This window comes from Protopterus annectens, chromosome 5.part0 (genome assembly GCF_019279795.1).
Source record: "Protopterus annectens isolate FY-2018-M chromosome 5.part0, PAN1.0, whole genome shotgun sequence".
Lineage (NCBI taxonomy): Eukaryota > Metazoa > Chordata > Ceratodontiformes > Protopteridae > Protopterus > Protopterus annectens.
In genome coordinates, this window is record NC_056735.1 from 23,734,973 (window position 1) to 23,747,504 (window position 12,532).

Sequence of the window (12,532 nt, forward strand, 5' to 3'; positions counted from 1 at the left end):
CTTTGAAAATTGAAAAGCATCTAGTTTAAACTGCACATGGATACCTTAGTAAAGCCTTTGTGTTATCTCCACAGAAGAATACCTTTCTCCGTCAGGAGTATGGCAAAGCAAGAACTATCAATACAGGAAGAGACTAAGATAATAGAAAAAGACAGTGAGTGACTATGTTAGGCATTATCAGCTGTCATCTAGTGTTACCATGACAACCTAGCAGATTTAAGAATTTGTGTTGATTTGACTCCTGACATCTAATGACAACTGTACAACCAGTGATATAAATGGAATAATAGTGTTCAACAAAAAATAGCTTTCCTAACAGTTAAAACAACATCTTAACAGAAGAAATGTCACAGAATTTACCACACATCTGAGCCTGGGAAAACATAAGCATCAAATTTTTGTTCAAACTGTGCTACTGAGTTGCTACAAAGTCTTACAGGTTATAGAAAATCAGTGATAAGATCATAGTATTCGAAAAGAAACAAATAGAAATCATGTTCCAAGTCTGAGGGATGAGTTTTGATGAGTGAAAGATGAGCAAATGACTTTAAAAATAATAATACCCCCATCATGCTTAAGAAAAATCAATAGTAATAAACATTTCTGACAAAAAATAAAAGATATGGATAATAATATATAGTAAATGGTAGCTTGAATTATATGGACTCATCTCTGAAAAAGGTATCTCAGTAGCCCCACTGAATGCTGGGTAATTTATAAAGCTGTAGTACCTGAACACCTGACAGATAGATGTAAGATGTCCTTAATGCATAGATAGTTATGGTGCACGATTTAAGGGTTGTTCATCACTGCTGGATAAAAGTCATTAATGAAATCATCACTTTTTATCTTACTTATACCTGCTACTTATGTGGTGCCTTGCAGTTGTTACCTTTGTGAAGTACTGTTCCTGAATGTCAGGAAGGAATCATTTCTTTATCCATTTCTCTTGCTGTACTGTGTCACTATTATTTCTTTTTTTGTGGTGGAGGTACTTTTGCTTATTTATTTCTGTAGAAATAAATATTGCAGTGTGTGTCAGGTTCAACTTTTAGTAAATACTGAGTGATTTGAGGTGATAAGGTTGCCAGATGATGCTGACTGAGCAAGGATTATGCTTTATCTTACTTCTCAACTGTCCAGATTTTTGCAGAATGTCCACATTTTTGGCTCATATTTTGGCCCATTCCTCATAAAATTTGGCTTTGGAAACTGTAGACTTTTTAAAGTAATCAAAATAATAGAAATATTGCAAATTAATATGAAACAATTTAAAATAAATGTTAGATTGCTGAACTTGCTTAAAGAAATTTTTGCTTTACTGATATGATAGTCAGATTAGAATGATTTAAGTGAATACTGTAAAACTGTCATTTGTAAATGAAAATTCCTTACAACAGCAGTGGAATTGTATAGTAATCACCAAGAAAGATAAGTTTCTTTTGCTGTCATTTAGTGACTGTGCACACATGGAAGAAATGTAGTGATTTAATTGTGAAGTGCTGAAGAGTCAAGGATGTTTTGTTGGCTCAACATACATGTATCTTTACCAGGAGATTTCTGAGTGTCACTGCTGAATAAAAAATGTCAGTATTATGAATGCAACAAAGTGGTAGTGGAGGGTGCCTATTACCTAATCGAACTTTTAGGTTAGCGAATACCAAAGCGTCGATCTGGTAATAGTGAAAGCAAAAAACTGCAAATGGCCAATTTAACACAGGGAAAGAATTCCCTTGGCCATTATGTGGATTTTGCCTCTTTCCCCCCACTGTAGAGTGATCTCAGAATTGGTATATTTAGTTAGGGGGGGTCATGGGGGGTGTGGGGTGAATCCCCCCCACTTCATTTTGGTTTAAATTTTTTTTTTGCGGCTGAGGGAATTCATTCCCTGCATTAAATCGGCCATTCGCTGTTTTAATTTTTCGATATTACCATATCAACATTTAGGTATTCGCTAACCTAAACATTCAATTGGGTAATATAGACGTGGTAGAGGATGGATAGATCTCTTAACAAACTGCTTGCCTTACTATTGTAAATGCATTCATTATATTGCAAACATTAGTTCAACACAACCTTACTTGGTTGGATTGAAACTCTGCATGTGTATATAATTATGGGTTTTGTGTTATGTATCTTTTTTTCTGAGGATGGCAGGCATGCTTTTCTTATTAGGTTGTTTTTTGTGGCATATTGTTTTAGGTGTAGTAATGATGAAAACCCAGGTATCAAGGCAGTGAAAGGATAACTTTAGCCATGAGGAAAACTGCATCCTCATGGCAGCTCTTAGGACATATGACAATCATCTGTTCAGAAGCCCAGACAAGCTTAAAGGGCAAAGGTCTGGAATCAAGTCATTATGTATATAAATGCAGCCAGTGAAAGAACCACACATTAATGTATTGAAGAGGAGGGCAAATTATATGACAGGATGTGCTAGAGCCAAGGCGAGGCAGAATACAATTCCACATACCAGTACTGGTGGCCTCCAAAACTTAGCCCTTTATCACAATATGAGGAATACCTTCTCTCCATTCATTGCGATGACTGTGATACAGAAGATGATGGAACTGAAAAGATCAAAGGTAGTGTCGACAATGGCTATTACCAGCATCTGCAGCAGTAACATAGATGTATAGAGAAGTGAATGCTTACATTAAACACATGACAAATACTATTAACAAGTGAACCCACTAGAATGACAATGAAAACAACAAACATAGTAAGTGTCCCCTTCACAGCCTTACTCAGCATACGGAAGTGTATGCTACTTCTTTACTGGTAAAGTTTTCAATTCATTTTATAGGGTCAAAAAACAAACATTTCTACTACACCAGTAAATTTGGAAGATATCAGGAGTAGCATGGCTGTTGAAGATGATGATATAATTGCATTTATGAGGCACTCTGAATAAAGGGGCACTCAGTCCCCAAGTTTAATGGCAGGATCTCACACCCTGCAACATATTAGTAACTCTGCAAGCAGTGACAGTACATCACAAAGGCATGCACATGCTGACATTATACTAACAATAGCACAGAAAGAAAGTCCATGACCTCTGCATCTGTATCTCCAAACGCAGATGAAAACTTTCAGGATGATGGTAGAAATACAGCAGTAGCAGTGTCCACAGTGACAACTTTACATAGGGGTACTAGTCACAGAAATGTATCCAGCTACCCAAGGAAACTTGTAAAGCATTAGCTGTCTAGCAGCAAAGGTGCTGTGACATTGTTAGGGCTCAGAGCACTGCCACAGAGTCAGCTGTAAATGGTCAGAGTCATCCAGGGTATACATAAGGATTTCCAGCACTAAATGGAAATGACATAGGTGTAGGGTTAATGCCATGATCACACTGATGCTTAGTATGGAGGCACACCAAATGTCCCTGGCTGTCTCCAATCATACACTAGTTAGGATTTTCCAGACTTAAGTAGGAGTCAATCTTGGATGAGGAAAAGGAGAGGGTACTGTCTGGAAATGTGTGGGCAGATCATATGAGATCACAAGTGCTTCTCAATAAAGTATTGTAATTAGTGGAGGGGTGACTAGTGCAACAGATTTCATGCAGACCATCTCAGCATTCATGTAGAGCTAGCAGAACCTCACATTTGAGGTCCCAATCATGGTTGCACAACACTGTCAGATCAGTGTCTGCAGGATCATCTGCATCAGGTGGGTCACGACATCAGACCAAGTCACCATCCAGTTCTCATGACAACCCTTCTTCAAAATCACTTGCACCATCACCTAGCCTATTTTTAGAAGATGAAACTGTGAGAAGAAAGATGCATGTCTGCATGTCATAGCAGACTATTGCAGTGATTAACATAATTAATGTTCTGTTATCATTGTTACAGCTGGTAATTACCTACAATATAAAAGTAGGAAGACACAAGCATTCAAAGAGACACTAATAAAAAAATAGAGAAGAAAATGAATATTCTGTCATGTAAACAAACACTACTGCCACTTCACCCTCACCACAGCCAAATGATGATGCCTTTGTCACTGAGGCCACAAATGATTGCGTATGACAAAATAAAACAGTATGATGTGCAGAACCTTAAAAGACAACATAGTTCAAACTGAGGAAATGCAGAATATAAAAACAATTTGATATGTTATCATTTAGTTGTAAGGTATGAACTCACATTAAATACTGATGTAACACTTTACTAATTGCACCACATTAAGACATTTAGTAAGTATATACTTAGGTTCACCACCTCAATACAATGTATTGTGCAAAACAGTTAAAAATTTGATTATTTCTTATGTCTTATGACATTATTGAACAGGAGTCAGTGAGCACTTTGGCAAACTTAGGCAAACTCTTCAATAGATAATTTTCCCTTAGTCAGCTGCTTGTACTCCATCAGAGGTTTCTCGCTGTTGTGCTTCACTGCCCAGTTAGACACTCAACTAAGCCTCTGAGGTTCCTCCACAAGTTTTAACCATTAAGCCCTTCACAATTTAGAACTTTTTTCTTGTCCCTTAGCCATACCTGGCCCTTCTAGTCCCCTCCCTGTTACTGACCGCAGTATTTCACCTAGCATCATGAATGGACAAGTTCCCACCATTTCTCCAGCCAACTTGATCAACACAGGGATCCTGAGGCAATTTTTCAATTGCCTCAAGTACACTGACAATAAACGTCTCCTAATTCATACAAATTCAATATGTGAGAGATGAATCTATATTAAGAATCTAGAATCTAACCTCTCTCACTTTTAGATCAGTAAATCAGATACTAAGCTGGTTGTCAGCTCACGCATTTCACCACCTGCACAATCCATGTATACAATACCGAAACCTACATATGCAGAGGTTCTCACTAAAAGCCTACCTAAAGATTAGCGACCTACCAAACATAAACACACTTCACTTAATACATTCCCAGCAAATCACAGTACACATACAAATGCACGCATCAGCATCTGATCAAACATGCCCCTAAAGCAAAACACAAAATCAAATGTTTTAATCATAGATGACTCTATTGTGAGACACACAGAGATGTCCCACTCACAAGGTTGGATAAGGAAAAAGTCACGGTCAGCTTTCTATCAGGTGCCATGATCCACTACATCACACATGTGCTCAAGTCTCTCAACAGTAGGCACTGTTATGACTTTGTCATAGTCCATGTTGGTGTGAATGACTTGAGACATACCTCATTGGACTATATGAAGAGAGATATGACTGCGCTCTCTGATTATGTGTCACAGGCAGGTATTTCCCTAGCTTTAAGCAGCATTCTACCTTCACCTAGGGTGATGCCTCAAAACAGACAAAACATGATTGACTTCAACAATCGTCTTAATTTCTGGTGTAATTCTAAGTGGATCCATTACTTGTCAGCCTGGGATGATATGGTTGATAGACCATGATGCTTTGCCAGAAGTGGTCTCCACTACTGGCTAACACTCTTGCTTCCCCCAATCCTGATGTAAAAATAACCTTAAGGTTATACTGCTGAATGCTAGGAGTCTAAATCTGAAGCTACACTCACTGGAAGCACTCCTCACCTTGGAAGATGATGACATCTGTGCAGTCACAGAGATCTGGTTCAAGGCCATGGAGAGCACCCTGCTCATACTGGGATATAATGCCTTCCACACATTCAGACCACAATAGGAAAGTGTAAAAACTAAAGGAGAGGGAGTATCAATATTCTTCAAAGATAAATACACCTCCAGATTGGTTAAACAGAATGATTCCCTACAGTTATTCCATTTGCAAATAAATATAGGAAAGAATTCCCTTTCCAAATTATTATCAGCTATAGATCCCACTCCATGAACCATGATATCCACACTGCTTACTTGAATCTACTTGAGTCGCTCATAATATAACCAAACACCCTGGTTATGGATGACTTTAATTACCCATACATAGAGTGGGTAAATTATACATGTACAAATACACTTTCCAAAAGGTTCTTGATCTTTATTATCTCAAATGCCTTGGAGCAGATAGCTGGCATCCCCACAAGGGGCACAAACATTCAAGACTTGGTACTCAGCAACATTGTAGAACATTGCACCACCACAAGTATGTGTCTCTCCTGGTGAAATCTGATCATAAATCAGTGTTTTCCAAAGTAATGATAGCATAAGACCTCACTCAGGAGAAATTAGGCTAAAAAATCTTCTCCAAAGCCAACTACAGCCTCTTACAAGAAGGTGTTAATAGCTTCAAAGCTCCTGTCTTTACTGATGGCAAGGATACCTATACTGGGATATTCACCAATGTGTTGTATAAACATCTGTATAATTGTATTGGCGCAGCAGTTCCTGACAGGACCAAAGCAAGATCCTCAAGAAAAAAACAAGCCTGCCTGGTAGACATCCACCATAAACAGGTTATATAATAAGAGGAAGAAACTGCTGTCTAAGAGCAAGAAGGAACAATCTCAGAAATGGAAACACACCCTTTTCAGCTTGAACAAGCAAAAATACATTGTGTAAAGTCCTATAAAGCTAACTACGAATCTAGATTAGCATCCCTACCTAAGTATAGTCATAAGGCATTCTTTAGCTACATCTGAAACCTTGAAGGAAAAGCCTAGATTTGCACTGAACTGGTAGTGAATGCTAATACATATACTGAGCCAGTGGAAACAGCCAACCTGCTAGCGGACAGGTTCAGTGAAAACTTCTCCCCCCTGTCCCCACCACATATACCACAGAACATTCCTACCACCTATTCTCCATCTAGTATCTCTGAAGAGCACATCTTAACCACTCTCTCCAAGGTCAAAAACACAGCCTCTATGCGACCTGACAACATCCCAGGCTGCGTTCCCAATGGTTTAAAACAGGAGTTAGCAACACCGTCGGGTACTCTTTTTAACCACATGCTAAGCACTGGTTTTGTCCCTGCTGAATGGAAAGCAGCTACCATCATCCCTTTGCACAAGGGGGATACATCCACTGACTCTGAGAACTATAGACCTATTAGCCTAACCAGCCTTACCTGCAAGGCCATAGAGAGAATCATCATGGACCTTATTCAACAAGGATATAGGAGACCTTCAAACACTTGACCCAACCCAGTTTGTAGTGAAGATTATTGTATCTTACTTACTTATTCTTACCTCTCAACTGTCCAGATTTTTGCAGAATGTCCAACAGTTGACCCAGTCCAGTTTGGTTTTGTTAAAGGGAGATCCTGCCTATTGAACCTGGTGGACTTCTTTGAAACTGTCACCAAAGCCATGGCAAATCTGTCCATGTCGCCTGTCTAGACTTGGCAAAGGCCTTTGACACAATCCCCCATTCAGGCATCATTGAAAAACTCACCCAACTGGGGGTCAACCCTTATACTGTTAGGTGGGTTGCTAACTGGGTCACCGACAGAACACATGCAGTCAAATTTGGGGACTCCACCTCCACTAGCAGACCCGTTACCAGTGGTGTTGCACAAGGATTGATGCTGGGGGCCCCTACTTTTTGGAATATAATTCTCAAAAGTACAGGCAAAAACAAAAGGTCTGTGGCTGTCAAAGTTTGCAGATGACTGCAAACTGGGAGCTGTCACTGAGTCCCCAAATGATATCAACATTCTACAAGAAGGACTTACACAAACCAATGACTGGTGCCAAAGTCATGGTCTTAAACTCAATGCAAAAAAATGCATTATCCTCCTTTAGCAATGGTGATATCCCTGCAGATTACCTTATTAATAACAACACCCTAATCTCTAAATCAATGGTGAGAGATTTGGGCACACAGGTTGACAGCAGCCTTACTTTTGATCACCATGTCTCCATGGGGGTAAGGGAGGTCTTCTACATTGCTCACCTCATAAGCAAGGGCATGGCTTCCAGAACAAAAGAGGTTATAACCCCAGTGTACTCTTCCTTCATCAAGCCAGTAATAGAGTACAATGTTCCCTTTGTTATCTACTTAAATAGGCACCTGCAGCAACTGGAGAGACCTCAGAGGTTCTTCACAAATCAAATTCAGGGTCTTCAGCACATGTCTTATGTGGACAAACTGAAATCACTGTCACTATACTCTGTAGCATATAGACTACTCAGAGGTGACTTATTATGTGGACAGACTGAAATCACTGTCACTATACTCTGTATCTTTTAGACTACTCAGAGGTGACCTGTTCCTTGCATATAGAGGAACCTCTGATCCTGCCTTAATGGAACTGCTGCACATTTGTAAGTCAAATAGTACATGATTCACTCACTCTAGGGACCTTAACCTAGCATGTGTCATCAACAGGACTTGCTGGAGAGACAGATATGTCTCCCAGAGGTTGCATCTCCTCTGGAATAAACTTCCAGTACAGGTTAAGCAAGGCCCTTCTTTATACATACATACAAATGTTTCAAGCACGGGCATTAAAGCCCTTCTAGCTTGCCATTATGCCAAAACACTTGTTCCCATAATAAATGTCCAGGCTGTTCTTAAAAATATCTAAACTAGTACTTGCTTTAATGTAATTTGGTAGTCTGTTCCAAGCATCAGCTACTCTGTCAGAGAACCAATTAGTACACTTTTCATTCCTATAGAATCTTCTACATAGGTTATCTGATGATTCTCTGGTACTTTTGATAACCCCAAACATTCCCAGAGGTAGTTGTTCCTAAATGCCTTATATACCTGGATAAGATCTCCTCTTAAATATCTATGAGACACTGTACAAGTTCGGATATTTTAGTCTTTCATAATAACTTAGATTTTCACATCCATGGATGCCCTTAGTATATTTCCGCTGTACTCTTTCCAGTTTATTCATGCTTGTTTTCCTATAAGGTTTCCATATTGTTATTCCATACTCAGGTTTGGGTCTAATGTAACTAGCAAACAATGACTTCATTATGTTTGATTTCCTAGACTTTATAAATCTTTTTATACAACCTATAGTTCTATAACTATCATTAGCCAATTGGTTGATATGATTATAAAAACTCATAGCTGAATCTACCCATATACCCAGGTCCTTTAACCCTGTTTAAGTGTGACTTGGATGATTGAATGGGAAACCGCAAATTCACTCCAGGGGTTCCACCTGCATCTATCTTGGATAGCATCAGTCTCTGCTGATTTAGATCTGCTTATAAACAGACCGTATCTCTAGACCCTTACTGGAACAAGGGTTGAACTTGGATAGGTTTGTAAGGGTCCTAGGGCCATTAGCCTAGTAACCTCCTATGAACCTATAAAACTCTTACAAACAGTAATATGAGTACCTGCTCTGAAACAAAAAAAAAAATATTATTTAAAGATAAGTGGGAATGCATGGTGAACAGTGAAAGTAAACCATGCATCGCACAACATAACCAACAAATATCACTGCATTCATCAGTTATACTCTTTGTATGAGACCAGTTGCTATAACTGTTAAGGTCTTTGCCTCCCATGCATATGGTAGATGGTTTGATGCTGACCTATGACAAATTCATGTTTAGAGTTTGCATATTCTCCCTGTTTGTTTCTTCCTCAAACTCACCAAAGAATGGAGCTGTGGGCAGCAGCACACACTCTACATGGTGCCCTGTAGGAGGAAGAGTTGTACAGACCAAGTGCTTTGGGCATCTACTGGGGGTCTCATTATCCTCAAGATAGGTGAACATGGATCAAAGACTGCACACTGTGGCAGGGATAGCCATTTGGCACTGGAAAATATGTCTCTAGGTGATTCAGTTGTGATGACTAATGTCTCCAAATGGCTAGACATGGGTTGAGGACTCAGATGACCCACATTGTGAGGTGTGGTATATGTGCCCCTATTGACTAGTGTATGCCTGTCATAAAGCCCAGCAGTCCTGGGTCAATAACCTACTGGCCTGCTGGTGTTCATTTGCCAGGTTTAGCTCTGTTAAGCGAAAACTGGACATAAAAGCAATCAAAGTGCTAAACATGAGCATGAATTGGTGTTGATACAGGGTGACCAGAATGCACATACTGGGACAGAGAAAACAAGATATGAGGACTGGTTGGATCCACATGGGTGGGGTAACAGGAGTAAGAAAGTAGAGGTGATTCTAGACTTCTGGCTTGATAGTAACCAACACATGGTTCAGAAAGAGACACAGTCACAAGATGACATACAAAACTGGCCAACATGCAACTCAGATAAACTTCCTCCTAATAAGGAAAGGGAGTGGCAGTTGAATAAGCGACTGCAAAGTCATCACCAGTGAAACAGTTGGCCCATAGCATAAACCACTGGTATCCCCAGTCAGTTGCAAGCAGTGGTCAGAGTTTGTTCAGGTATAAAGGTCACTCTGCAGTACAAAGCAAGTGATACAGCCATAGTTATATCTATTCAATGGAAGTTTATGATGGCCTTTCTGAGTGTCATAGATAAACTTATATATATATATATATATATATATATATATATATATATATATATATATGTGTGTGCGTGTGTGTGTGTGTGTGTGTGTGTGTGTGTGTGTGTGTGTGTGTGTATATATATATATATATATATATATATATATATGTGTGTGTGTGTGTATATATATATATATATATATATATATATATATATATATATATATATATATATATATATATATATATATATATATATATATATATACATACACATATATATATATATGTATATGTATATATATATTTACCTATTTTTAATTTAATGGGTCTTGCCAGTTACTACCAGAATTAAACCAGATATGATTTTTTTTAACCTAATATTCTAGCAGGCTTGAGACAGATATTTTAAACAGGAAGGCAGTGTGTTTTGGGGAGTGTTTGTAGATACAATTTTTGCTTTTTATAATCTGATATCCTGGCAGGGTCAAACCATATATGTTTGGTAGGTAATAGTCAATGTGTTTGGGGGCAGTTTCCAAATTAGATGATTTTCTTTAAGTGTATGACCAGTTATTTAGGTAAAATGGTAGGTATGGTCAATGTAGACAGTGTTGCTACATAGCCTCACTGCACTGCAGTTAGTGCTGTAACATAGCATCACCCCACTGCAGGTAGTGCTGCCACATAGCCTCACCCCACTGCAGTTAATGCTGTAACATAGCCTCAACCCACTGCAGTTACTGCTGTAACATAGCCTCATCACACTGTAGTTAGTGGTGTAACATAGCCTCACCACACTGCAGTTAGAGATGTAACATAGCCTCACTGCACTGCAGTTAATGCTGTAACATAGCCTCACTGCACCTCAGTTAGTACTGTAACATAGCCTCACTGCACTGTAACATAGCATCACCCCACTGCAGGTAGTACTGCAACATAGCCTCACCCCACTGCAGTTAATGCTGTAAAATAGCCTCAACCCACTGCAGTTTGTGCTGTAACATAGCCTCACCCTACTACAGTTAATGCTGTAACATAGCCTCACTGCACTGCAGTTAAATCTGAATAGTTTATTACCAGTTATTTATGTAAAATGTACTGCAGTAAGTGCTGTGACATGGCCTCACCCCACTGAAGTTAGTGCTGTAACTTAGCCTCAATGCACTGCAGTTAGTGCTGTAACATAGCCTCATCCCACTGCAGTTAGTGCTGTAATGTAGCCTCACTGCACTATAGTTAATGCTGTAACGTAGCCTCACCAGACTGCAGTTAGTGCTGTAACATAGCCTCGCTGCACTGCACTTAGTCCTATAACATAGCCTCACCCCACTGCAGTTAATGCTGTAACACAGTCTCACCTCACTGCAGTTAATGTTGTAAAATAGACTCTCCATACTGCAATTAATGCTGTAGCAATGCCTCAGCCCACTGTAGTTAGTGCTGTGACATAGCCTCATCCCAGTTCTCACCCCACTGCACTTAATGCTGTCACATAGCCTCTCCATACTGCAGTTAATGCTGTAGCAGAGCCTCAGCCCACTGCAGTTAGTGCTGTGACATAGCCTCACTGCACTGCAGTCAGCCCTACGCCATTAAACTGCCTCCTGTCCTGCAGCCTCCCTTTGGCTTGAAGTCACCAGCCATCACTGCCTCCCATCCATAATTGCTCCATAAACTTAAAATTCCCATCCCCCCTTCCTAACCATAAAGTATGCACTACACTGTCTGTCCCCCCTCCCTAAACCTTACTGCTCCCATTTCCCACTTACCTGGTCCACAGCAAGCAATTGCCTGCATTTATCCCCTATGACGTGATCAGATGGTGTGGCAGCTGCATCACTGAACTCAAATTTGAGGTTGAGTGTGAACATCTGGTGAGGCAGCTGATCAGACGAGGTTAAAGATGTTCGAGTCCCTGGGTGCATGTTATGGAATTTAAGCAGCTTGGCTTGAATTTCTGTAGAACAACTTTCTATTTTTAATCTTTTTCTTTGCTACCCTTATGAAGATAGGTGAAGGCTGCCAGCCTAGCCAGATAGATTTTGTAGATAATTCTGTCATTTGTAAATATTAATGTAAGCCACAGGCTTGTTCTCTTAAATGTGAAAATACTGCATTGTACATTGAACTGCAAAAATGTAACAACAGTGCACTCTGCTGTAAGAAAGCTAAGTCAAACATTTCATGACTGTCTTTGATGTTAAAATTCGGGGCCGATATGTTTA